This window comes from Corythoichthys intestinalis, chromosome 3 (assembly GCF_030265065.1).
Source record: "Corythoichthys intestinalis isolate RoL2023-P3 chromosome 3, ASM3026506v1, whole genome shotgun sequence".
Taxonomy (NCBI): domain Eukaryota; kingdom Metazoa; phylum Chordata; class Actinopteri; order Syngnathiformes; family Syngnathidae; genus Corythoichthys; species Corythoichthys intestinalis.
In genome coordinates this window covers 45,467,698-45,491,524 of record NC_080397.1, presented here as the reverse complement: position 1 = coordinate 45,491,524, position 23,827 = coordinate 45,467,698, and positions in this window count along the sequence as shown.

Genomic DNA, 23,827 nt, shown 5'->3' with positions numbered 1-23,827 from the left:
GAATTTTTTGTAAGGGGGGGTGGTTACGCATTTTTTCAAAATTTCAAAAACGGTCAAAAAATACTTTTTGGACAGGGAGCGCCAGGAAACTTTCCAAAAACCCGTCAGGACTCTCTGCACACCTCAAATATGCAAAAAAAGTGGACTTTTGGGGAAAATCAATTTTTGACTTTTTCTTAAGGGGGGGTGGTTACGCATTTTTTCAAAATTTCAAAAACGGTGAAAAAATACTTTTGGGCCAGGGAGCGCCGGGAAACGTTCCAAAAACCCGTCAGGACTCTCGGCACACCTCAAATATGCAAAAAAATTGGACTTTTGGGGAAAGTCAATTTTTGACTTTTTCGTAAGGGGGGGTGGTTACGCATTTTTTCAAAATTTCAAAAACGGTCAAAAAATACTTTTGGGCCAGGGAGCGCCGGGAAACGTTCCAAAAACCCATCAGGACTCTCGGCACAGCCCAAATATGCAAAAAAAGTGGACTTTTGGGGAAAGTCAATTTTTGACTTTTTCGTAAGGGGGGGTGGTTACGCATTTTTTCCAAATTTCAAAAACGGTCAAAAAACACTTTTGGGCCAGGGAGCGCCAGGAAACGTTCCAAAAACCCGTCAGGACTCTCGGCACACCTCAAATATGCAAAAAAATTGGACTTTTGGGGAAAGTCAATTTTTGACTTTTTCGTAAGGGGGGGGTGGTTACGCATTTTTTCATAATTTCAAAAATGGTCAAAAAACACTTTTGGGCCAGGGAGCGCCAGGAAACGTTCCAAAAACCCGTCAGGACTCTCAGCACAGCCCAATTATGCAAAAAAAGTGGACTTTTGGGGAAAGTCAATTTTTGACTTTTTCGTAAGGGGGGGGTGGTTACGCATTTTTTCCAAATTTCAAAAACGGTCAAAAAACACTTTTGGGCCAGGGAGCGCCAGGAAACGTTCCAAAAACCCGTCAGGACTCTCGGCACACCTCAAATATGCAAAAAAATTGGACTTTTGGGGAAAGTCAATTTTTGACTTTTTCGTAAGGGGGGGTGGTTACGCATTTTTTCAAAATTTCAAAAACGGTCAAAAAACACTTTTGGGCCAGGGAGCGCCGGAAAACATTCCAAAACCCAGTCAGGACTCTTGGCACAGCCCAAATATGCAAAAAAAGTGGACTTTTGGGGAAAGTCAATTTTTGACTTTTTCGTAAGGGGGGGTGGTTATGCATTTTTTCAAAATTTCAAAAACGGTCAAAAAACACTTTTGGTCCAGGGAGCGCCAGGAAACTTTCCAAAAACCCGTCAGGACTCTCGGCACACCTCAAATATGCAAAAAAATTGGACTTTTGGGGAAAGTCAATTTTTGACTTTTTCGTAAGGGGGGGTGGTTACGCATTTTTTCAAAATTTCAAAAACGGTCAAAAAACACTTTTGGGCCAGGGAGCGCCGGAAAACGTTCCAAGACCCAGTCAGGACTCTTGGCACAGCCCAAATATGCAAAAAAAGTGGACTTTTGGGGAAAGTCAATTTTTGACTTTTTCGTAAGGGGGGGTGGTTACGCATTTTTTCAAAATTTCAAAAACGGTCAAAAATCACTATTGGTCCAGGGAGCGCAGAGAAACGTTCCAAAAATCAGTCAGGACTCTCAGCACAGCCAAAATATGCAAAAAAATTGGACTTTTGGGGAAAGTGCATTTTTGACATTTTCGTAAGTGGGGGGTGGTTACGCATTTTTTCAAAATTTCAAAAACGGTCAAAAAACACTTTTGGGCCAGGGAGCGCCGGAAAACGTTCCAAAACCCAGTCAGGACTCTCGGCACAGTCCAAATATGCAAAAAAATTGGACTTTTGGGGAAAGTAAATTTTTGACATTTTCGTAAGTGGGGGGTGGTTACGCATTTTTTCAAAATTTCAAAAACGGTCAAAAAACACTTTTGGGCCAGGGAGCGCCGGAAAACGTTCCAAAACCCAGTCAGGACTCTCGGCACAGTCCAAATATGCAAAAAAATTGGACTTTTGGGGAAAGTCAATTTTTGCTTTTTCGTAAGGGGGGGTGGTGTCGCATTTTTTCAAAATTTCAAAAACGGTAAAAAAAAAATTTTGGGCCAGGGAGAGCCGGGAAACATTCCAAAAACCAGTCAGGTCTCTCGGCAAACCTCAAATATGCAAAAAATTGGACTTTTGGGGAAAGTAAATTTTTGACTTTTTCGTAAGGGGGGGTGGTTACGCATTTTTTTCAAAATGTCAAAAACGTTTAAAAAACACTTTAGGCCCAGGGAGCGCCAGGAAACGTTCCAAAAACCCGTCAGGACTCTCAGCACAGCCCAAAAATGCAAAAAAAGTGGACTTTTGGGGAAAGTCAATTTTTGACTTTTTCGTAAGGGGGGGTGGTTACGCATTTTTTCAAAATTTCAAAAACGGTAAAAAAATACTTTTGGGACAGGGAGCGCCGGGAAACGTTCCAAAAATCCGTCAGGACTCTCGGCAAACCTCAAATATGCAAAAAAATTGGACTTTTGGGTAAAGTAAATTTTTGACTTTTTCGTAAAGGGTTACGCATTTTTTCAAAAGGTCAAAAACAGCCAAAAAACACTTTTGGGCCAGGGAGCGCCGGAAAACGTTACAAAACCCAGTCAAGACTCTCGGCACAACCCAAATATGCAAAAAAAGTGGACTTTTGGGGAAAGTCAATTTTTGACATTTTCGTAAGGGGGGGTGGTTACGCATTTTTTCAAAATTTCAAAAACGGTCAAAAAACACTTTTGGGCCAGGGAGCGCCGGGAAACGTTCCAAAACCCAGTCAAGACTCTCGGCACAGCCCAAATATGCAAAAAAAGTGGACTTTTGGGGAACGTCAATTTTTGACTTTTTCGTAAGGGGGGGTGGTTACGCATTTTTTCAAAATTTCAAAAACGGTCAAATAACACTTTTGGGCCAGGGAGCGCCGGAAAACGTTCCAAAAACCAGTCAGGTCTCTCGGCAAACCTCAAATATGCAAAAAATTGGACTTTTGGGGAAAGTAAATTTTTGACTTTTTCGTAAGGGGGGGTGGTGACGCATTTTTTCAAAATTTCAAAAACGGTAAAAAAACACTTTTGGGCCAGGGAGAGCCGGGAAACGTTCCAAAAACCAGTCAGGTCTCTCGGCAAACCTCAAATATGCAAAAAAATTGGACTTTTGGGGAAAGTCAATTTTTGACATTTTCGTAAGTGGGGGGTGGTTACGCATTTTTTCAAAATTTCAAAAATGGTCAAAAAACACTTTTGGGGCAGGGACCGCCGGAAAACGTTCCAAAACCCAGTCAGGACTCTCGGCACAGTCCAAATATGCAAAAAAATTGGACTTTTGGGGAAAGTCAATTTTTGCTTTTTCGTAAGGGGGGGTGGTGTCGCATTTTTTCAAAATTTCAAAAACGGTCAAAAAAACACTTTTGGGCCAGGGCGCGCCAGGAAACGTTCCAAAAACCAGTCAGGACTCTCGGCAAACCTCAAATATGCAAAAAAATTGGACTTTTAGGGAAAGTCAATTTTTGACTTTTTCGTATAGGGGGGTGGTTACGCATTTTTTCAAAATTTCAAAAACGGTCAAAAAACACTTTGTGGCCAGGGAGCGCCGGAAAACGTTCCAAAACCCAGTAAAGACTCTCGGCACAGCCCATATATGCAAAAAAATTGGACATTTGGGGAAAGTCAATTTTTGACTTTTTCGTAAGGGGGGGTGGTTACGCATTTTTTCAAAATTTCAAAAACGGTCAAAAAACACTTTTGGGCCAGGGAGTGCCGGGAAACTTTCCAAAAACCCGTCAGGACTCTCGGCACACCTCAAATATGCAAAAAAATTGGACTTTTGGGGAAAGTCAATTTTTGACTTTTTCGTAAGGGGGGGTGGTTACGCATTTTTTCAAAATTTCAAAAACGGTCAACAAAACACTTTTGGGCCAGGGCGCGCCAGGAAACGTTCCAAAAACCAGTCAGGACTCTCGGCAAACCTCAAATATGCAAAAAAATTGGACTTTTGGGGAAAGTCAATTTTTGACTTTTTCGTATAGGGGGGTGGTTACGCATTTTTTCAAAATTTCAAAAACGGTCAAAAAACACTTTGTGGCCAGGGAGTGCCGGGAAACTTTCCAAAAACCCGTCAGGACTCTCAGCACACCTCAAATATGCAAAAAAATTGGACTTTTGGGGAAAGTCAATTTTTGCTTTTTCGTAAGGGGGGGGTGGTGTCGCATTTTTTCAAAATTACAAAAACGGTAAAAAAAACACTTTTGGGCCAGGGAGAGCCGGGAAACGTTCCAAAAACCAGTCAGGTCTCTCGGCAAACCTCAAATATGCAAAAAAATTGGACTTTTGGGGAAAGTCAATTTTTGACTTTTTCGTAAAGGGGGTTGGTTACGCATTTTATCAAAATTTCAAAAACGGTCAAAAAACACTTTGTGGCCAGGGAGCGCCAGGAAACTTTCCAAAAACCCGTCAGGACTCTCAGCACACCTCAAATATGCAGAAAAATTGGACTTTTGGGGAAAGTCAATTTTTGACTTTTTCGTAAGGGGGGGTGGTTACGCATTTTTTCAAAATGTCAAAAACGGTCAAAAAACACTTTAGTCCCAGGGAGCGCCAGGAAACGTTCCAAAAACCCGTCAGGACTCTCAGCACAGCCCAAATATGCAAAAAAAGTGGACTTTTGGGGAAAGTCAATTTTAGACTTTTTTGTAAGGGGGGGTGGTTACGCATTTTTTCAAAATTTCAAAAACGGTAAAAAAATACTTTTGGGACAGGGAGCGCCGGGAAACGTTCCAAAAACCCGTCAGGACTCTCAGCACAGCCCAAATATGCAAAAAAATTGGACTTTTGGGGAAAGTCAATTTTCGACTTTTTCGTAAGGGGTTACGCATTTTTTCAAAATTTCAAAAACAGCCAAAAAACACTTTTGGGCCAGGGAGAGCCGGAAAACGTTCCAAAACCCAGTCAAGACTCTCGGCACAGCCCAAATATGCAAAAAAAGTGGACTTTTGGGGAAAGTCAATTTTTGACTTTTTCGTAAGGGGGGGTGGTTACGCATTTTTTCAAAATTTAAAACGGTCAAAAAATACTTTTGGGCCAGGGAGCGCGTGGAAACTTTCCAAAAACCCGTCAGGACTCTCAGCACAGCCCATATATGCAAAAAAATTGGACTTTTGGGGAAAGTCAATTTTTGACTTTTTCGTAAAGGGGGTTGGTTACGCATTTTATCAAAATTTCAAAAACGGTCAAAAAACACTTTGTGGCCAGGGAGCGCCAGGAAACTTTCCAAAAACCCGTCAGGACTCTCAGCACACCTCAAATATGCAGAAAAATTGGACTTTTGGGGAAAGTCAATTTTTGACTTTTTCGTAAGGGGGGGTGGTTACGCATTTTTTCAAAATTTCAAAAACGGCCAAAAAACACTTTTGGGCCAGGGAGCGCCGGAAATCGTTCCAAAACCCGTCAGGACTCTCAGCACAGCCCAAATATGCAAAAAAATTGGACTTTTGGGGAAAGTCAATTTTCGACTTTTTCGTAAGGGGTTACGCATTTTTACAAAATTTCAAAAACAGCCAAAAAACACTTTTGGGCCAGGGAGCGCCGGAAAACGTTCCAAAACCCAGTAAAGACTCTCGGCACAGCCCATATATGCAAAAAAATTGGACATTTGGGGAAAGTCAATTTTTGACTTTTTCGTAAGGGGGGGTGGTTACGCATTTTTTCAAAATTTCAAAAACGGTCAAAAAAACACTTTTGGGCCAGGGCGCGCCAGGAAACGTTCCAAAAACCAGTCAGGACTCTCGGCAAACCTCAAATATGCAAAAAAATTGGACTTTTGGGGAAAGTCAATTTTTGACTTTTTCGTATAGGGGGGTGGTTACGCATTTTTTCAAAATTTCAAAAACGGTCAAAAAACACTTTGTGGCCAGGGAGCGCCAGGAAACTTTCCAAAAACCCGTCAGGACTCTCAGCACAGCCCATATATGCAAAAAAATTGGACATTTGGGGAAAGTCAATTTTTGACTTTTTCGTAAGGGGGGGTGGTTACGCATTTTTTCAAAATTTCAAATACAGTCAAAAAACAGTTTTGGTCCAGGGAGCGCCGAGAAGCGTTCCAAAAACCAGTCAGGACTCTCAGCACAGCCCAAATATGCAAAAAAATTTGACTTTTGGGGAAAGTCAATTTTTGACTTTTTCGTAAGGGGGGGTGGTTACGCATTTTTTCAAAATTTCAAAAACGGTCAAAAAACACTTTTGGGCCAGGGAGTGCCGGGAAACTTTCCAAAAACCCGTCAGGACTCTCGGCACACCTCAAATATGCAAAAAAATTGGACTTTTGGGGAAAGTCAATTTTTGACTTTTTCGTAAGGGGGGGGTGGTTACGCATTTTTTCAAAATTTCAAAAACGGCCAAAAAACACTTTTGGGCCAGGGAGCGCCGGAAAACGTTCCAAAACCCAGTCAAGACTCTTGGCACAGCCCAAATATGCAAAAAAAGTGGACTTTTGGGGAAAGTCAATTTTTGACTTTTTCGTAAGGGGTTACGCATTTTTTTTAAAATTTCAAAAACAGCCAAAAAACACTTTTGGGCCAGGGAGCGCCGGAAAACGTTCCAAAACCCAGTAAAGACTCTCGGCACAGCCCAAATATGCAAAAAAAGTGGACTTTTGGGGAAAGTCAATTTTTGACTTTTTCGTAAGGGGGCGTGGTTACGCATTTTTTCAAAATTTCAAAAATGGTCAAAAAACACTTTTGGGCCAGGGAGCGCCGGAAAACGTTCCAAAAACCAGTCAGGACTCTCGGCAAACCTCAAATATGCAAAAAAATCGGACTTTTGGGGAAAGTAAATTTTTGACTTTTTCGTAAAGGGGGTTGGTTACGCATTTTTTCAAAATTTCAAAAACGGTCAAAAAACACTTTGTGGCCAGGGAGCGCCAGGAAACTTTCCAAAAACCAGTCAGGACTCTCAGCACAGCCGATATATGCAAAAAAATTGGACTTTTGGGGAAAGTCAATTTTTGCTTTTTCGTAAGGGGGGGTGGTGACGCATTTTTTCAAAATTTCAAAAACGGTAAAAAAACACTTTTGGGCCAGGGAGCGCCGGAAAACGTTCCAAAACCCAGTCACGACTCTCGGCACAGCCCAAATATGCAAAAAAATTGGACTTTTGGGGAAAGTCAATTTTCGACTTTTTCGTAAGGGGTTACGCATTTTTTAAAAATTTCAAAAACAGCCAAAAAACACTTTTGGGCCAGGGAGCGCCGGAAAACGTTCCAAAACCCAGTAAAGACTCTCGGCACAGCCCAAATGTGCAAAAAAAGTGGACTTTTGGGGAAAGTCAATTTTTGACTTTTTCGTAAGGGCGGGTGGTTACGCATTTTTTCAAAATTTCAAAAACGGTCAAAAAACACTTTGTGGCCAGGGAGCGCCAGGAAACTTTCCAAAAACCCGTCAGGACTCTCAGCACAGCCCTTATATGCAAAAAAAATTGGACATTTGGGGAAAGTCAATTTTTGACTTTTTCGTAAGGGGGGGTGGTTACGCATTTTTTCAAAATTTCAAATACAGTCAAAAAACAGTTTTGGTCCAGGGAGCGCCGAGAAGCGTTCCAAAAACCAGTCAGGACTCTCAGCACAGCCCAAATATGCAAAAAAATTGGACTTTTGGGGAAAGTCAATTTTTGACTTTTTCGTAAGGGGGGGTGGTTACGCATTTTTTCAAAATTTCAAAAACGGTCAAAAAACACTTTTGGGCCAGGGAGTGTCGGGAAACTTTCCAAAAACCTGTCAGGACTCTCGGCACACCTCAAATATGCAAAAAAATTGGACTTTTGGGGAAAGTCAATTTTTGACTTTTTCGTAAGGGGGGGTGGTTACGCATTTTTTCAAATTTTCAAAAACGGCCAAAAAACACTTTTGGGCCAGGGAGCGCCGGAAAACGTTCCAAAACCCAGTCAAGACTCTTGGCACAGCCCAAATATGCAAAAAAAGTGGACTTTTGGGGAAAGTCAATTTTTGACTTTTTCGTAAGGGGGGGTGGTTACGCATTTTTTCAAAATTTCAAAAACGGTCAAAAAACACTTTTGGGCCAGGGCGCGCCAGGAAACGTTCCAAAAACCCGTCAGGACTCTCAGCACAGCCCAAATATGCAAAAAAATTGGACTTTTGGGGAAAATCAATTTTTGACTTTTTCGTAAGGGGGGGTGGTTACGCATTTTTTCAAAATTTCAAAAACGGTAAAAAAACACTTTTGGGCCAGGGAGAGCCGGGAAACGTTCCAAAAAACAGTCAGGACTCTCGGCAAACCTCAAATATGCAAAAAAATTGGACTTTTGGGGAAAGTCAATTTTTGACTTTTTCGTAAAGGGGGTTGGTTACGCATTTTATCAAAATTTCAAAAACGGTCAAAAAACACTTTGTGGCCAGGGAGCGCCAGGAAACGTTCCAAAAACCCGTCAGGACTCTCAGCACAGCCCAAAAATGCAAAAAAAGTGGACTTTTGGGGAAAGTCAATTTTTGACTTTTTCGTAAGGGGGGGTGGTTACGCATTTTTTCAAAATTTCAAAAACGGTAAAAAAATACTTTTGGGACAAGGAGCGCCGGGAAACGTTCCAAAAATCCGTCAGGACTCTCGGCAAACCTCAAATATGCAAAAAAATTGGACTTTTGGGTAAAGTAAATTTTTGACTTTTTCGTAAAGGGTTACGCATTTTTTCAAAAGGTCAAAAACAGCCAAAAAACACTTTTGGGCCAGGGAGCGCCGGAAAACGTTACAAAACCCAGTCAAGACTCTCGGCACAACCCAAATATGCAAAAAAAGTGGACTTTTGGGGAAAGTCAATTTTTGACATTTTCGTAAGGGGGGGTGGTTACGCATTTTTTCAAAATTTCAAAAACGGTCAAAAAACACTTTTGGGCCAGGGAGCGCCGGGAAACGTTCCAAAACCCAGTCAAGACTCTCGGCACAGCCCAAATATGCAAAAAAAGTGGACTTTTGGGGAACGTCAATTTTTGACTTTTTCGTAAGGGGGGGTGGTTACGCATTTTTTCAAAATTTCAAAAACGGTCAAATAACACTTTTGGGCCAGGGAGCGCCGGAAAACGTTCCAAAAACCAGTCAGGTCTCTCGGCAAACCTCAAATATGCAAAAAATTGGACTTTTGGGGAAAGTAAATTTTTGACTTTTTCGTAAGGGGGGGTGGTGACGCATTTTTTCAAAATTTCAAAAACGGTAAAAAAACACTTTTGGGCCAGGGAGAGCCGGGAAACGTTCCAAAAACCAGTCAGGTCTCTCGGCAAACCTCAAATATGCAAAAAAATTGGACTTTTGGGGAAAGTCAATTTTTGACATTTTCGTAAGTGGGGGGTGGTTACGCATTTTTTCAAAATTTCAAAAATGGTCAAAAAACACTTTTGGGGCAGGGACCGCCGGAAAACGTTCCAAAACCCAGTCAGGACTCTCGGCACAGTCCAAATATGCAAAAAAATTGGACTTTTGGGGAAAGTCAATTTTTGCTTTTTCGTAAGGGGGGGTGGTGTCGCATTTTTTCAAAATTTCAAAAACGGTCAAAAAAACACTTTTGGGCCAGGGCGCGCCAGGAAACGTTCCAAAAACCAGTCAGGACTCTCGGCAAACCTCAAATATGCAAAAAAATTGGACTTTTAGGGAAAGTCAATTTTTGACTTTTTCGTATAGGGGGGTGGTTACGCATTTTTTCAAAATTTCAAAAACGGTCAAAAAACACTTTGTGGCCAGGGAGCGCCGGAAAACGTTCCAAAACCCAGTAAAGACTCTCGGCAAACCTCAAATATGCAAAAAAATTGGACTTTTGGGGAAAGTCAATTTTTGACTTTTTCGTATAGGGGGGTGGTTACGCATTTTTTCAAAATTTCAAAAACGGTCAAAAAACACTTTGTGGCCAGGGAGTGCCGGGAAACTTTCCAAAAACCCGTCAGGACTCTCAGCACACCTCAAATATGCAAAAAAATTGGACTTTTGGGGAAAGTCAATTTTTGCTTTTTCGTAAGGGGGGGGTGGTGTCGCATTTTTTCAAAATTACAAAAACGGTAAAAAAAACACTTTTGGGCCAGGGAGAGCCGGGAAACGTTCCAAAAACCAGTCAGGTCTCTCGGCAAACCTCAAATATGCAAAAAAATTGGACTTTTGGGGAAAGTCAATTTTTGACTTTTTCGTAAAGGGGGTTGGTTACGCATTTTATCAAAATTTCAAAAACGGTCAAAAAACACTTTGTGGCCAGGGAGCGCCAGGAAACTTTCCAAAAACCCGTCAGGACTCTCAGCACACCTCAAATATGCAGAAAAATTGGACTTTTGGGGAAAGTCAATTTTTGACTTTTTCGTAAGGGGGGGTGGTTACGCATTTTTTCAAAATGTCAAAAACGGTCAAAAAACACTTTAGTCCCAGGGAGCGCCAGGAAACGTTCCAAAAACCCGTCAGGACTCTCAGCACAGCCCAAATATGCAAAAAAAGTGGACTTTTGGGGAAAGTCAATTTTAGACTTTTTTGTAAGGGGGGGTGGTTACGCATTTTTTCAAAATTTCAAAAACGGTAAAAAAATACTTTTGGGACAGGGAGCGCCGGGAAACGTTCCAAAAACCCGTCAGGACTCTCAGCACAGCCCAAATATGCAAAAAAATTGGACTTTTGGGGAAAGTCAATTTTCGACTTTTTCGTAAGGGGTTACGCATTTTTTCAAAATTTCAAAAACAGCCAAAAAACACTTTTGGGCCAGGGAGAGCCGGAAAACGTTCCAAAACCCAGTCAAGACTCTCGGCACAGCCCAAATATGCAAAAAAAGTGGACTTTTGGGGAAAGTCAATTTTTGACTTTTTCGTAAGGGGGGGTGGTTACGCATTTTTTCAAAATTTAAAACGGTCAAAAAATACTTTTGGGCCAGGGAGCGCGTGGAAACTTTCCAAAAACCCGTCAGGACTCTCAGCACAGCCCATATATGCAAAAAAATTGGACTTTTGGGGAAAGTCAATTTTTGACTTTTTCGTAAAGGGGGTTGGTTACGCATTTTATCAAAATTTCAAAAACGGTCAAAAAACACTTTGTGGCCAGGGAGCGCCAGGAAACTTTCCAAAAACCCGTCAGGACTCTCAGCACACCTCAAATATGCAGAAAAATTGGACTTTTGGGGAAAGTCAATTTTTGACTTTTTCGTAAGGGGGGGTGGTTACGCATTTTTTCAAAATTTCAAAAACGGCCAAAAAACACTTTTGGGCCAGGGAGCGCCGGAAATCGTTCCAAAACCCGTCAGGACTCTCAGCACAGCCCAAATATGCAAAAAAATTGGACTTTTGGGGAAAGTCAATTTTCGACTTTTTCGTAAGGGGTTACGCATTTTTACAAAATTTCAAAAACAGCCAAAAAACACTTTTGGGCCAGGGAGCGCCGGAAAACGTTCCAAAACCCAGTAAAGACTCTCGGCACAGCCCATATATGCAAAAAAATTGGACATTTGGGGAAAGTCAATTTTTGACTTTTTCGTAAGGGGGGGTGGTTACGCATTTTTTCAAAATTTCAAAAACGGTCAAAAAAACACTTTTGGGCCAGGGCGCGCCAGGAAACGTTCCAAAAACCAGTCAGGACTCTCGGCAAACCTCAAATATGCAAAAAAATTGGACTTTTGGGGAAAGTCAATTTTTGACTTTTTCGTATAGGGGGGTGGTTACGCATTTTTTCAAAATTTCAAAAACGGTCAAAAAACACTTTGTGGCCAGGGAGCGCCAGGAAACTTTCCAAAAACCCGTCAGGACTCTCAGCACAGCCCATATATGCAAAAAAATTGGACATTTGGGGAAAGTCAATTTTTGACTTTTTCGTAAGGGGGGGTGGTTACGCATTTTTTCAAAATTTCAAATACAGTCAAAAAACAGTTTTGGTCCAGGGAGCGCCGAGAAGCGTTCCAAAAACCAGTCAGGACTCTCAGCACAGCCCAAATATGCAAAAAAATTTGACTTTTGGGGAAAGTCAATTTTTGACTTTTTCGTAAGGGGGGGTGGTTACGCATTTTTTCAAAATTTCAAAAACGGTCAAAAAACACTTTTGGGCCAGGGAGTGCCGGGAAACTTTCCAAAAACCCGTCAGGACTCTCGGCACACCTCAAATATGCAAAAAAATTGGACTTTTGGGGAAAGTCAATTTTTGACTTTTTCGTAAGGGGGGGGTGGTTACGCATTTTTTCAAAATTTCAAAAACGGCCAAAAAACACTTTTGGGCCAGGGAGCGCCGGAAAACGTTCCAAAACCCAGTCAAGACTCTTGGCACAGCCCAAATATGCAAAAAAAGTGGACTTTTGGGGAAAGTCAATTTTTGACTTTTTCGTAAGGGGTTACGCATTTTTTTTAAAATTTCAAAAACAGCCAAAAAACACTTTTGGGCCAGGGAGCGCCGGAAAACGTTCCAAAACCCAGTAAAGACTCTCGGCACAGCCCAAATATGCAAAAAAAGTGGACTTTTGGGGAAAGTCAATTTTTGACTTTTTCGTAAGGGGGCGTGGTTACGCATTTTTTCAAAATTTCAAAAATGGTCAAAAAACACTTTTGGGCCAGGGAGCGCCGGAAAACGTTCCAAAAACCAGTCAGGACTCTCGGCAAACCTCAAATATGCAAAAAAATCGGACTTTTGGGGAAAGTAAATTTTTGACTTTTTCGTAAAGGGGGTTGGTTACGCATTTTTTCAAAATTTCAAAAACGGTCAAAAAACACTTTGTGGCCAGGGAGCGCCAGGAAACTTTCCAAAAACCAGTCAGGACTCTCAGCACAGCCGATATATGCAAAAAAATTGGACTTTTGGGGAAAGTCAATTTTTGCTTTTTCGTAAGGGGGGGTGGTGACGCATTTTTTCAAAATTTCAAAAACGGTAAAAAAACACTTTTGGGCCAGGGAGCGCCGGAAAACGTTCCAAAACCCAGTCACGACTCTCGGCACAGCCCAAATATGCAAAAAAATTGGACTTTTGGGGAAAGTCAATTTTCGACTTTTTCGTAAGGGGTTACGCATTTTTTAAAAATTTCAAAAACAGCCAAAAAACACTTTTGGGCCAGGGAGCGCCGGAAAACGTTCCAAAACCCAGTAAAGACTCTCGGCACAGCCCAAATGTGCAAAAAAAGTGGACTTTTGGGGAAAGTCAATTTTTGACTTTTTCGTAAGGGCGGGTGGTTACGCATTTTTTCAAAATTTCAAAAACGGTCAAAAAACACTTTGTGGCCAGGGAGCGCCAGGAAACTTTCCAAAAACCCGTCAGGACTCTCAGCACAGCCCTTATATGCAAAAAAAATTGGACATTTGGGGAAAGTCAATTTTTGACTTTTTCGTAAGGGGGGGTGGTTACGCATTTTTTCAAAATTTCAAATACAGTCAAAAAACAGTTTTGGTCCAGGGAGCGCCGAGAAGCGTTCCAAAAACCAGTCAGGACTCTCAGCACAGCCCAAATATGCAAAAAAATTGGACTTTTGGGGAAAGTCAATTTTTGACTTTTTCGTAAGGGGGGGTGGTTACGCATTTTTTCAAAATTTCAAAAACGGTCAAAAAACACTTTTGGGCCAGGGAGTGTCGGGAAACTTTCCAAAAACCTGTCAGGACTCTCGGCACACCTCAAATATGCAAAAAAATTGGACTTTTGGGGAAAGTCAATTTTTGACTTTTTCGTAAGGGGGGGTGGTTACGCATTTTTTCAAATTTTCAAAAACGGCCAAAAAACACTTTTGGGCCAGGGAGCGCCGGAAAACGTTCCAAAACCCAGTCAAGACTCTTGGCACAGCCCAAATATGCAAAAAAAGTGGACTTTTGGGGAAAGTCAATTTTTGACTTTTTCGTAAGGGGGGGTGGTTACGCATTTTTTCAAAATTTCAAAAACGGTCAAAAAACACTTTTGGGCCAGGGCGCGCCAGGAAACGTTCCAAAAACCCGTCAGGACTCTCAGCACAGCCCAAATATGCAAAAAAATTGGACTTTTGGGGAAAATCAATTTTTGACTTTTTCGTAAGGGGGGGTGGTTACGCATTTTTTCAAAATTTCAAAAACGGTAAAAAAACACTTTTGGGCCAGGGAGAGCCGGGAAACGTTCCAAAAAACAGTCAGGACTCTCGGCAAACCTCAAATATGCAAAAAAATTGGACTTTTGGGGAAAGTCAATTTTTGACTTTTTCGTAAAGGGGGTTGGTTACGCATTTTATCAAAATTTCAAAAACGGTCAAAAAACACTTTGTGGCCAGGGAGCGCCAGGAAACGTTCCAAAAACCCGTCAGGACTCTCAGCACAGCCCAAAAATGCAAAAAAAGTGGACTTTTGGGGAAAGTCAATTTTTGACTTTTTCGTAAGGGGGGGTGGTTACGCATTTTTTCAAAATTTCAAAAACGGTAAAAAAATACTTTTGGGACAAGGAGCGCCGGGAAACGTTCCAAAAATCCGTCAGGACTCTCGGCAAACCTCAAATATGCAAAAAAATTGGACTTTTGGGTAAAGTAAATTTTTGACTTTTTCGTAAAGGGTTACGCATTTTTTCAAAAGGTCAAAAACAGCCAAAAAACACTTTTGGGCCAGGGAGCGCCGGAAAACGTTACAAAACCCAGTCAAGACTCTCGGCACAACCCAAATATGCAAAAAAAGTGGACTTTTGGGGAAAGTCAATTTTTGACATTTTCGTAAGGGGGGGTGGTTACGCATTTTTTCAAAATTTCAAAAACGGTCAAAAAACACTTTTGGGCCAGGGAGCGCCGGGAAACGTTCCAAAACCCAGTCAAGACTCTCGGCACAGCCCAAATATGCAAAAAAAGTGGACTTTTGGGGAACGTCAATTTTTGACTTTTTCGTAAGGGGGGGTGGTTACGCATTTTTTCAAAATTTCAAAAACGGTCAAATAACACTTTTGGGCCAGGGAGCGCCGGAAAACGTTCCAAAAACCAGTCAGGTCTCTCGGCAAACCTCAAATATGCAAAAAATTGGACTTTTGGGGAAAGTAAATTTTTGACTTTTTCGTAAGGGGGGGTGGTGACGCATTTTTTCAAAATTTCAAAAACGGTAAAAAAACACTTTTGGGCCAGGGAGAGCCGGGAAACGTTCCAAAAACCAGTCAGGTCTCTCGGCAAACCTCAAATATGCAAAAAAATTGGACTTTTGGGGAAAGTCAATTTTTGACATTTTCGTAAGTGGGGGGTGGTTACGCATTTTTTCAAAATTTCAAAAATGGTCAAAAAACACTTTTGGGGCAGGGACCGCCGGAAAACGTTCCAAAACCCAGTCAGGACTCTCGGCACAGTCCAAATATGCAAAAAAATTGGACTTTTGGGGAAAGTCAATTTTTGCTTTTTCGTAAGGGGGGGTGGTGTCGCATTTTTTCAAAATTTCAAAAACGGTCAAAAAAACACTTTTGGGCCAGGGCGCGCCAGGAAACGTTCCAAAAACCAGTCAGGACTCTCGGCAAACCTCAAATATGCAAAAAAATTGGACTTTTAGGGAAAGTCAATTTTTGACTTTTTCGTATAGGGGGGTGGTTACGCATTTTTTCAAAATTTCAAAAACGGTCAAAAAACACTTTGTGGCCAGGGAGCGCCGGAAAACGTTCCAAAACCCAGTAAAGACTCTCGGCAAACCTCAAATATGCAAAAAAATTGGACTTTTGGGGAAAGTCAATTTTTGACTTTTTCGTATAGGGGGGTGGTTACGCATTTTTTCAAAATTTCAAAAACGGTCAAAAAACACTTTGTGGCCAGGGAGTGCCGGGAAACTTTCCAAAAACCCGTCAGGACTCTCAGCACACCTCAAATATGCAAAAAAATTGGACTTTTGGGGAAAGTCAATTTTTGCTTTTTCGTAAGGGGGGGGTGGTGTCGCATTTTTTCAAAATTACAAAAACGGTAAAAAAAACACTTTTGGGCCAGGGAGAGCCGGGAAACGTTCCAAAAACCAGTCAGGTCTCTCGGCAAACCTCAAATATGCAAAAAAATTGGACTTTTGGGGAAAGTCAATTTTTGACTTTTTCGTAAAGGGGGTTGGTTACGCATTTTATCAAAATTTCAAAAACGGTCAAAAAACACTTTGTGGCCAGGGAGCGCCAGGAAACTTTCCAAAAACCCGTCAGGACTCTCAGCACACCTCAAATATGCAGAAAAATTGGACTTTTGGGGAAAGTCAATTTTCGACTTTTTCGTAAGGGGTTACGCATTTTTTCAAAATTTCAAAAACAGCCAAAAAACACTTTTGGGCCAGGGAGAGCCGGAAAACGTTCCAAAACCCAGTCAAGACTCTCGGCACAGCCCAAATATGCAAAAAAAGTGGACTTTTGGGGAAAGTCAATTTTTGACTTTTTCGTAAGGGGGGGTGGTTACGCATTTTTTCAAAATTTAAAACGGTCAAAAAATACTTTTGGGCCAGGGAGCGCGTGGAAACTTTCCAAAAACCCGTCAGGACTCTCAGCACAGCCCATATATGCAAAAAAATTGGACTTTTGGGGAAAGTCAATTTTTGACTTTTTCGTAAAGGGGGTTGGTTACGCATTTTATCAAAATTTCAAAAACGGTCAAAAAACACTTTGTGGCCAGGGAGCGCCAGGAAACTTTCCAAAAACCCGTCAGGACTCTCAGCACACCTCAAATATGCAGAAAAATTGGACTTTTGGGGAAAGTCAATTTTTGACTTTTTCGTAAGGGGGGGTGGTTACGCATTTTTTCAAAATTTCAAAAACGGCCAAAAAACACTTTTGGGCCAGGGAGCGCCGGAAATCGTTCCAAAACCCGTCAGGACTCTCAGCACAGCCCAAATATGCAAAAAAATTGGACTTTTGGGGAAAGTCAATTTTCGACTTTTTCGTAAGGGGTTACGCATTTTTACAAAATTTCAAAAACAGCCAAAAAACACTTTTGGGCCAGGGAGCGCCGGAAAACGTTCCAAAACCCAGTAAAGACTCTCGGCACAGCCCATATATGCAAAAAAATTGGACATTTGGGGAAAGTCAATTTTTGACTTTTTCGTATAGGGGGGTGGTTACGCATTTTTTCAAAATTTCAAAAACGGTCAAAAAACACTTTGTGGCCAGGGCGCGCCAGGAAACGTTCCAAAAACCAGTCAGGACTCTCGGCAAACCTCAAATATGCAAAAAAATTGGACTTTTGGGGAAAGTCAATTTTTGACTTTTTCGTATAGGGGGGTGGTTACGCATTTTTTCAAAATTTCAAAAACGGTCAAAAAACACTTTGTGGCCAGGGAGCGCCAGGAAACTTTCCAAAAACCCGTCAGGACTCTCAGCACAGCCCATATATGCAAAAAAATTGGACATTTGGGGAAAGTCAATTTTTGACTTTTTCGTAAGGGGGGGTGGTTACGCATTTTTTCAAAATTTCAAATACAGTCAAAAAACAGTTTTGGTCCAGGGAGCGCCGAGAAGCGTTCCAAAAACCAGTCAGGACTCTCAGCACAGCCCAAATATGCAAAAAAATTTGACTTTTGGGGAAAGTCAATTTTTGACTTTTTCGTAAGGGGGGGTGGTTACGCATTTTTTCAAAATTTCAAAAACGGTCAAAAAACACTTTTGGGCCAGGGAGTGCCGGGAAACTTTCCAAAAACCCGTCAGGACTCTCGGCACACCTCAAATATGCAAAAAAATTGGACTTTTGGGGAAAGTCAATTTTTGACTTTTTCGTAAGGGGGGGGTGGTTACGCATTTTTTCAAAATTTCAAAAACGGCCAAAAAACACTTTTGGGCCAGGGAGCGCCGGAAAACGTTCCAAAACCCAGTCAAGACTCTTGGCACAGCCCAAATATGCAAAAAAAGTGGACTTTTGGGGAAAGTCAATTTTTGACTTTTTCGTAAGGGGTTACGCATTTTTTTTAAAATTTCAAAAACAGCCAAAAAACACTTTTGGGCCAGGGAGCGCCGGAAAACGTTCCAAAACCCAGTAAAGACTCTCGGCACAGCCCAAATATGCAAAAAAAGTGGACTTTTGGGGAAAGTCAATTTTTGACTTTTTCGTAAGGGGGCGTGGTTACGCATTTTTTCAAAATTTCAAAAATGGTCAAAAAACACTTTTGGGCCAGGGAGCGCCGGAAAACGTTCCAAAAACCAGTCAGGACTCTCGGCAAACCTCAAATATGCAAAAAAATCGGACTTTTGGGGAAAGTAAATTTTTGACTTTTTCGTAAAGGGGGTTGGTTACGCATTTTTTCAAAATTTCAAAAACGGTCAAAAAACACTTTGTGGCCAGGGAGCGCCAGGAAACTTTCCAAAAACCAGTCAGGACTCTCAGCACAGCCGATATATGCAAAAAAATTGGACTTTTGGGGAAAGTCAATTTTTGCTTTTTCGTAAGGGGGGGTGGTGACGCATTTTTTCAAAATTTCAAAAACGGTAAAAAAACACTTTTGGGCCAGGGAGCGCCGGAAAACGTTCCAAAACCCAGTCACGACTCTCGGCACAGCCCAAATATGCAAAAAAATTGGACTTTTGGGGAAAGTCAATTTTCGACTTTTTCGTAAGGGGTTACGCATTTTTTAAAAATTTCAAAAACAGCCAAAAAACACTTTTGGGCCAGGGAGCGCCGGAAAACGTTCCAAAACCCAGTAAAGACTCTCGGCACAGCCCAAATGTGCAAAAAAAGTGGACTTTTGGGGAAAGTCAATTTTTGACTTTTTCGTAAGGGCGGGTGGTTACGCATTTTTTCAAAATTTCAAAAACGGTCAAAAAACACTTTGTGGCCAGGGAGCGCCAGGAAACTTTCCAAAAACCCGTCAGGACTCTCAGCACAGCCCTTATATGCAAAAAAAATTGGACATTTGGGGAAAGTCAATTTTTGACTTTTTCGTAAGGGGGGGTGGTTACGCATTTTTTCAAAATTTCAAATACAGTCAAAAAACAGTTTTGGTCCAGGGAGCGCCGAGAAGCGTTCCAAAAACCAGTCAGGACTCTCAGCACAGCCCAAATATGCAAAAAAATTGGACTTTTGGGGAAAGTCAATTTTTGACTTTTTCGTAAGGGGGGGTGGTTACGCATTTTTTCAAAATTTCAAAAACGGTCAAAAAACACTTTTGGGCCAGGGAGTGTCGGGAAACTTTCCAAAAACCTGTCAGGACTCTCGGCACACCTCAAATATGCAAAAAAATTGGACTTTTGGGGAAAGTCAATTTTTGACTTTTTCGTAAGGGGGGGTGGTTACGCATTTTTTCAAATTTTCAAAAACGGCCAAAAAACACTTTTGGGCCAGGGAGCGCCGGAAAACGTTCCAAAACCCAGTCAAGACTCTTGGCACAGCCCAAATATGCAAAAAAAGTGGACTTTTGGGGAAAGTCAATTTTTGACTTTTTCGTAAGGGGGGGTGGTTACGCATTTTTTCAAAATTTCAAAAACGGTCAAAAAACACTTTTGGGCCAGGGCGCGCCAGGAAACGTTCCAAAAACCCGTCAGGACTCTCAGCACAGCCCAAATATGCAAAAAAATTGGACTTTTGGGGAAAATCAATTTTTGACTTTTTCGTAAGGGGGGGTGGTTACGCATTTTTTCAAAATTTCAAAAACGGTAAAAAAACACTTTTGGGCCAGGGAGAGCCGGGAAACGTTCCAAAAACCAGTCAGGACTCTCGGCAAACCTCAAATATGCAAAAAAATTGGACTTTTGGGGAAAGTCAATTTTTGACTTTTTCGTAAAGGGGGTTGGTTACGCATTTTATCAAAATTTCAAAAACGGTCAAAAAACACTTTGTGGCCAGGGAGCGCCAGGAAACTTTCCAAAAACCCGTCAGGACTCTCAGCACAGCCCATATATGCAAAAAAATTGGAATTTTGGGGAAAGTCAATTTTTGAATTTTTCGTAAGGGGGGGTGGTTACGCATTTTTTAAAAATTTCAAAAACGGTCAAAAAACACTATTGGGCCAGGGAGCGCCAGGAAACTTTCCAAAAACCCGTCAGGACTCTCGGCACACCTCAAATATGCAAAAAAATTGGACTTTTGGGGAAAGTCAATTTTTGACTTTTTCGTAAGGGGGGGTGGTTACGCATTTTTTCAAAATTTCAAAAACGGCCAAAAAACACTTTTGGGCCAGGGAGCGCCGGAAAACGTTCCAAAACCCGTCAGGACTCTCAGCACAGCCCAAATATGCAAAAAAATTGGACTTTTGGGGAAAGTCAATTTTCGACTTTTTCGTAAGGGGTTACGCATTTTTTTAAAATTTCAAAAACAGCCAAAAAACACTTTTGGGCCAGGGAGCGCCGGAAAACGTTCCAAAACCCAGTAAAGACTCTCGGCACAGCCCAAATATGCAAAAAAAGTGGACTTTTGGGGAAAGTCAATTTTTGCTTTTTCGTAAGGGGGGGTGGTGACGCATTTTTTCAAAATTTCAAAAACGGTAAAAAAACACTTTTGGGCCAGGGAGAGCCAGGAAACGTTCCAAAAACCAGTCAGGACTCTCGGCAAACCTCAAATATGCAAAAAAATCGGACTTTTGTGGAAAGTAAATTTTTGACTTTTTCGTAAAGGGGGTTGGTTACGCATTTTTTCAAAATTTCAAAAACGGTCAAAAAACACTTTGTGGCCAGGGAGCGCCAGGAAACTTTCCAAAAACCAGTCAGGACTCTCAGCACAGCCCATATATGCAAAAAAATTGGACTTTTGGGGAAAGTCAATTTTTGCTTTTTCGTAAGGGGGGGTGGTGACGCATTTTTTCAAAATTTCAAAAACGGTAAAAAAACACTTTTGGGCCAGGGAGCGCCGGAAAACGTTCCAAAACCCAGTCACGACTCTCGGCACAGCCCAAATATGCAAAAAAATTGGACTTTTGGGGAAAGTCAATTTTCGACTTTTTCGTAAGGGGTTACGCATTTTTTCAAAATTTCAAAAACAGCCAAAAAACACTTTTGGGCCAGGGAGCGCCGGAAAACGTTCCAAAACCCAGTAAAGACTCTCGGCACAGCCCAAATGTGCAAAAAAAGTGGACTTTTGGGGAAAGTCAATTTTTGACTTTTTCGTAAGGGCGGGTGGTTACGCATTTTTTCAAAATTTCAAAAACGGTCAAAAAAACACTTTTGGGCCAGGGCGCGCCAGGAAACGTTCCAAAAACCAGTCAGGACTCTCGGCAAACCTCAAATATGCAAAAAAATTGGACTTTTGGGGAAATTCAATTTTTGACTTTTTCGTAAAGGGGGGTGGTTACGCATTTTTTCAAAATTTCAAAAACGGTCAAAAAACACTTTGTGGCCAGGGAGCGCCAGGAAACTTTCCAAAAACCCGTCAGGACTCTCAGCACAGCCCATATATGCAAAAAAATTGGACATTTGGGGAAAGTCAATTTTTGACTTTTTCGTAAGGGGGGGTGGTTACGCATTTTTTCAAAATTTCAAATACAGTCAAAAAACAGTTTTGGTCCAGGGAGCGCCGAGAAGCGTTCCAAAAACCAGTCAGGACTCTCAGCACAGCCCAAAATATGCAAAAAAATTGGACTTTTGGGGAAAGTCAATTTTTGACATTTTCGTAAGGGGGGGTGGTTACGCATTTTTTCAAAATTTGAAAAACGGTCAAAAAACACTTTTGGGCCAGGGAGTACCGGGAAACGTTCCAAAAGCCAGTCAAGACTCTCGGCACAGCCCAAATATGCAAAAAAAAGTGGACTTTTGGGGAAAGTCAATTTTTGACTTTTTCGTAAGGGGGGGTGGTTACGCATTTTTTCAAAATTTCAAAAACGGTCAAAAAACAGTTTTGGGCCAGGGAGCGCCGGAAAACGTTCCAAAACCCAGTCAGGACTCTCGGCACAGTCCAAATATGCAAAAAAAGTGGACTTTTGGGGAAAGTCAATTTTTGACTTTTTCGTAAGGGGGGGTGGTTACGCATTTTTTCAAAATTTCAAAAACGGTCAAAAAATACTTTTGGGACAGGGAGCGCCGGGAAACGTTCCAAAAACCCGTCAGGACTCTCGGCAAACCTCAAATATGCAAAAAAATTGGACTTTTGGGGAAAGTCCATTTTTGACTTTTTCGTAAGGGGGGGTGGTTACGCATTTTTTCAAAATTTCAAAAACGGTCAAAAAACACTTTTGGGCCGGGGAGTGCCAGGAAACTTTCCAAAAACCCGTCAGGACTCTCGGCACACCTCAAATATGCAAAAAAATTGGACTTTTGGGGAAAGTCAATTTTTGACTTTTTCGTAAGGGGGGGTGGTTACGCATTTTTTCAAAATTTCAAAAACGGCCAAAAAACACTTTTGGGCCAGGGAGCGCCGGAAAACGTTCCAAAACCCAGTCAAGACTCTCGGCACAGCCCAAATATGCAAAAAAAGTGGACTTTTGGGGAAAGTCAATTTTTGACTTTTTCGTAAGGGGGGGGTGGTTACGCATTTTTTCAAAATTTCAAAAACGGTCAAAAAACACTTTTGGGCCAGGGAGAGCCGGGAAACGTTCCAAAAACCAGTCAGGACTCTCGGCAAACCTCAAATATGCAAAAAAATTGGACTTTTGGGGAAAGTCAATTTTTGACTTTTTCGTAAAGGGGGTTGGTTACGCATTTTATCAAAATTTCAAAAACGGTCAAAAAACACTTTGTGGCCAGGGAGCGCCAGGAACCTTTCCAAAAACCCGTCAGGACTCTCAGCACAGCCCATATATGCAAAAAAATTGGAATTTTGGGGAAAGTCAATTTTTGACTTTTTCGTAAGGGGGGGTGGTTACGCATTTTTTCAAAATTTCAAAAACGGTCAAAAAACACTTTTGGGCCAGGGAGCGCCAGGAAACTTTCCAAAAACCCGTCAGGACTCTCGGCACACCTCAAATATGCAAAAAAATTGGACTTTTGGGGAAAGTCAATTTTTGACTTTTTCGTAAGGGGGGGTGGTTACGCATTTTTTCAAAATTTCAAAAACGGCCAAAAAACACTTTTGGGCCAGGGAGCGCCGGAAATCGTTCCAAAACCCGTCAGGACTCTCAGCACAGCCCAAATATGCAAAAAAATTGGACTTTTGGGGAAAGTCAATTTTCGACTTTTTCGTAAGGGGTTACGCATTTTTACAAAATTTCAAAAACAGCCAAAAAACACTTTTGGGCCAGGGAGCGCCGGAAAACGTTCCAAAACCCAGTAAAGACTCTCGGCACAGCCCATATATGCAAAAAAATTGGACATTTGGGGAAAGTCAATTTTTGACTTTTTCGTAAGGGGGGGTGGTTACGCATTTTTTCAAAATTTCAAAAACGGTCAAAAAACACTTTTGGGCCAGGGAGTGCCGGGAAACTTTCCAAAAACCCGTCAGGACTCTCGGCACACCTCAAATATGCAAAAAATTTGGACTTTTGGGGAAAGTCAATTTTTGACTTTTTCGTAAGGGGGGGTGGTTACGCATTTTTTCAAAATTTCAAAAACGGTCAAAAAAACACTTTTGGGCCAGGGCGCGCCAGGAAACGTTCCAAAAACCAGTCAGGACTCTCGGCAAACCTCAAATATGCAAAAAAATTGGACTTTTGGGGAAAGTCAATTTTTGACTTTTTCGTATAGGGGGGTGGTTACGCATTTTTTCAAAATTTCAAAAACGGTCAAAAAACACTTTGTGGCCAGGGAGCGCCAGGAAACTTTCCAAAAACCCGTCAGGACTCTCAGCACAGCCCATATATGCAAAAAAATTGGACATTTGGGGAAAGTCAATTTTTGACTTTTTCGTAAGGGGGGGTGGTTACGCATTTTTTCAAAATTTCAAATACAGTCAAAAAACAGTTTTGGTCCAGGGAGCGCCGAGAAGCGTTCCAAAAACCAATCAGGACTCTCAGCACAGCCCAAATATGCAAAAAAATTGGACTTTTGGGGAAAGTCAATTTTTGACTTTTTCGTAAGGGGGGGTGGTTACGCATTTTTTCAAAATTTCAA